The 4,518-nt window shown below is 54.1% G+C and overlaps 1 pseudogene; it reads right to left on the bottom strand.

Annotated features, from left to right (window-relative positions):
• Window positions 1-3,140, bottom strand: part of LOC139226187 (small ribosomal subunit protein uS7m-like) — a 3,589-nt pseudogene extending 449 nt beyond the window's left edge.
• Between the last annotated feature and the right edge of the window lie 1,378 nt (window positions 3,141-4,518).

Below are 4,518 nucleotides of genomic sequence, written 5' to 3'. Positions count from 1 at the left end.
GGGGGGGGGGCGAGGGAAGGGGGAGGGGGCGAAGGAAGGGGGAGGGGGCGAGGGAAGGGGAGGGGGCGAGGGGGGGGGGAGGGAAGGGGGAGGGGGGGAGGGAAGGGGGAGGGGGGGAGGGGGGGAGGGAAGGGGGAGGGGGGAGGGAAGGGGGAGGGGGGGAGGGAAGGGGGAGTGGGGGAGGGAAGGGGGAGTGGGGGAGGGAAGGGGGAGTGGGGGAGGGAAGGGGGAGTGGGGAGGGAAGGGGGAGGTGGGGGGAGGGAAGGGGGAGAGAGGGAGGGAAGGAGTGAGGGAGTGAGGGGGTGAGGGAGTGAGGGGGTGAGGGGGTGAGGGGGTGAGGGGTAGAGGGTGAGGGGTAGAGGGTGAGGGGTAGAGGGTGAGGGGTAGAGGGTGAGGGGTAGAGGGTGAGGGGTAGAGGGTGAGGGGTAGAGGGTGAGGGTAGAGGGTGAGGGGTAGAGGGTGAGGGGTAGAGGGTGAGGGGTAGAGGGTGAGGGGTAGAGGGTGAGGGGTAGAGGGTGAGGGGATGGGGGGTGAGGGGATGGGGGGTGAGGGGGGAGGGTGTGAGGGGAGCGGGTGAGGGGGAGAGGGTGGGGGTGGGGGTTTGGCGGGGATGATTCTCCGGGGATCACTGACCTGATCAGGGGGTCACTGAAGACACTGCTGGTCCGGTTGTTTGGCGAGGCCTTTATCGGACTAACGGCCTTGAGGTCCAGTGCGGCCTTCTCCTCCGGACCCAGCTCGGCGGCCGGGGGTCCGGTGCCGCTCCTTGCTGATCTCAGGCTCCAGATAATAGGGATTGTAGCGAGACCAGCGCACCGGCACCACCCTGGGGACATCGCACTCGTTTAATCCCAGCATTCAGGGCCCCGCAATCCCAACTCCCGCCACCCCCCGGTCCTCAACCTGTCTCCCCCCACAGTCCCCTGTCTCTATCCCCCCCCAAAAAACCCTGTCTCTCTCCTCCCCCCCACAGTCCCCCATCTCACCCCAGTTCCTGTCCCCCCCACCCCCCCACACAGACCCCGTCTCCCCCCCGCCACCGACCCAGTCTCCCCCACAGACCCTGACTACCCCCAGTACCTGCCTTCCCCACAGACCCAGTCTCCCCCACAGTTCCTGTCTACTGCCAGTCCCTGTCTCCACCACAGACAGTCCCCATCTACCACACAAACCCTGTCTCCTGCCTGATAGTCTACATCCCAGAGTACTTAAGGAAGTGGCCCTCGAAATAGTGGATATATTGGTGATCTATTGACTCTGGATCAGTGTCTATGGACTGGAGGGTAGCTAATGTAACACCACTTTTTAAAAAAGGAGGGAGAGAGAAAACAGGTAATTATAGACCGGTCAGCCTGACATCAGTAGTGGGGAAAATGTTGGAATCAATTATTAAGGATGAAATAGCAGCACATTTGGAAAGCAGTGACCGGATCGGACCAAGTCAGCATGGATTTATGAAAGGGAAATCATGCTTGACAAATCTTCTGGAATTTTTTCAGGATGTAACTAGCAGAGTGGACATAAGAGAACCAGTGGATGTGGTGTATTTGGACTTTCAAAAGGCTTTTGACAAGGTCCCACACAAGAGATTGGTGTGCCAAATTAAAGCACATGTTATTGGGGGTAATGTACTGACGTGGATAGAGAACTGGTTGGCAGACAGGAAGCAGAGAGTCGGGATAAACGGGTCCTTTTCAGAATGGCAGGCAGTGACTAGTGGGGTGCCGCAGGGCTCAGTGCTGGGACCCCAGCTATTTACAATATACATTAATGATTTAGATGAAGGAGTTGAGTGTAATATCTCCAAGTTTGCAGATGACACTAAACTGGCTGGCGGTGTGAGCTGTGAGGAGGACGCTAAGATGCTGCAGGGTGATTCGGACAAGTTAGGTGAGTGGGCAAATACATGGCAGATGCAGTATAATGTGGATAAATGTGAGGTTATCCACTTTGGGGACAAAAACACGAAGGCAGAATATTATCTGAATGGCGACAGATTAGGAAAAGGGGAGGTGCAGCGAGACCTGAGTGTCATGGTTCATCAGTCATTGAAAGTTGGCCTTGATAGCAAGGGGATTTGAGTATAGGAACAGGGAGGTCTTACTGCAGTTGTACAGGGCCTTATTGAAGCCCCACCTGGAATATTGTGTTCAGTTTTGGTCTCCTAATCTGAGGAAGGACGTTCTTGCTATTGAGGGAGTGCAGCGAAGGTTCACCAAACTGATTCCCGGGATGGCAGGACTGACATATGAGGAGAGACTGGATCAACTGGGCCTGTATTCACTGGAGTTTAGAAGGATGAGAGGGAATCTCATAGAAACATATAAGATTCTGACGGGACGGGACAGGTTAGATGCAGGAAGAATGTTCCCGATGTTGGGGAAGTCCAGAACCAGGGGACATAGTCTTAGGATAAGGGGCAGGCCATTTAGGACTGAGATGAGGAGAAACTTCTTCACTCAGAGAGTTGTTAACCTGTGGAATTCCCTGCCGCAGAGAGTTGTTGATGCCAGTTCATTGGATATATTCAAGAGGGAGTTAGATATGGCCCTTACGGCTAAAGGGAAAAGGGTATGGAGAAAAAGCAGGAAAGGGGTACTGAGGAAATAATCAGCCATGATCTTATTGAATGGCGGTGCAGGCTCGAAGGGCCGAATGGCCTACTCCTGCACCTATTTTCTATGTTTCTATGTTTACCCCACAAACCCTTACTACCCCCAGTCCCAGTCTCCCCCACAGACCCCAGCCGTCAGCCCCCTCGCGCACCCCCTGACACTCCGCAAGCCGTGGGCCCAGCGCACAACCCTGGCCGGGGATCGGGGGACGGGCCGGTGATACAGACCACCGCTGCCCAGCCCATGCACTCACCCCGGGAGCGAGCCCTTCCCGTTCAGGCAGCCCGCCCCGGCCCGGACCGCAGGGCCCAGTACTGCACGCCAGCTCCCAACCGTCGCCATCTTGCGTGAGGTGATTAAGGCTCCGGCCGCCGCCATCTTGTGTGAGGCGCGACGGCCCTGGCCTCCGCCATCTTGTGTGGGGCGATTAAAGCTCCGGCCTCCGCCATCTTGTGTGAGGCGCGGCGGCCCTGGCCTCCGCCATCTTGTGTGGGGCGATTAAAGCTCTGGCCTCCGCCATCTTGTGTGAGGCGATTAAGGCTCGGGCCGCCGCCATCTTGTGTGAGGCGCCTAAGGCCCCGCGCCTGACTGCGGCAAAACTGTGCGCAAACGCTAATCAGGGTGCGCGGCTTGTCCGGGAGTACCGGAGCGGAAGGTGACTGTTGTCGGTATTTCAGTGACAACCCCTTGTCCCTTTACATTTGAGTGAACATAAGAAATAGGAGCAGGAGTCGGACACACGGCCCCTCGAAACTGCTGTGCCATTCAATGAGATTATGGCTGACCTTTTACCTCAACTCCACTTTCCTGCACTATCCCCATATCCCATCATTCCTTTAATATCCAAAAATCTACTGATCTCGGTCTTGAATATCCTCAAAGACTGAGCCTCCACAGCCCTCTGGGGCAGAGAATTGCAGAGAATCACCGCCCTCGTGAGTGAAGAAATTCCTCCTCATCTCGGTCCTAAATGGCCGACCCCTTATCCTGTGACTGTGACCCCTGGCTGTAGACTCTCCAGCCCGGGGGAAACATCCTCCCTGCATCTACCTTTTCAATCCCCCTCAGAATCTTGTATGTTCCGGTGAGATCACCTCTCATTCTTCAAACTTCAGAGAGTATTGGCCCATTCTACATAATCTCTCATAAGACAGCCCTCCCATCCTAGGAATCAATCTGTTGTACCGCCTCCAAGGCACGTATATCCTTCCTTGGATAAGGAGACCAAAACTGCACAATACTCCAGATGTGGTCTCACCAAGGCCCGGTACAATAGTAGCAAGACTTTTTCCAATCTATCTTAGCCAACTCACCCCTCATACCTACGTAATTGGCTTTATTTAAGTTTAAGACTAGTTTTGGATTTAGGTAAGTCACTCTCAAACTTAATGTGAATTTCTATCATATGATCACTCTGTCCTTTACTATGAGATTGCTAATTAACCATGTCTCATTACACGCTAGAAGTTAAGACTTGCATTTATATAACGCCTTTCATGACCACCAGCCATCTCAAATCACTTTACAGCCGATCAAGCACTTGTTGATGTGTAGTCACTGTTGTAATATGGGAAATGCAGCAGCCAATTTTCCAAGTTCCCACAAATAGCAATGTGATAATAACCAGATAAACTTTTTTGTTATGTTGATTGAGGGATAAATATTGGCTAGGACACCGGGGATAACTCCCATGCTCTTCTTCGAAAAAGTGCCATGGGATCACGGGGCCTTGGTTCAACATCTCATCTGAAAGACAGCACCTCTGACAGTGCAGCACACCCCCAGCACTGCACTGGAGTATCAGCCTAGATTTATGTGCTTAACTCCCTGGAGTAGGCCTTGAACCCACAACCTTCTGATTCTGAGGCGAGTGTGCTACCAACTGAGCCACAGCATGATACAA

The sequence above is a fragment of the Pristiophorus japonicus genome, chromosome 16 (genome assembly GCF_044704955.1).
Source record: "Pristiophorus japonicus isolate sPriJap1 chromosome 16, sPriJap1.hap1, whole genome shotgun sequence".
NCBI classification, from domain to species: Eukaryota; Metazoa; Chordata; class Chondrichthyes; family Pristiophoridae; genus Pristiophorus; species Pristiophorus japonicus.
This window is presented reverse-complemented; position numbering and strand designations above follow the sequence as displayed.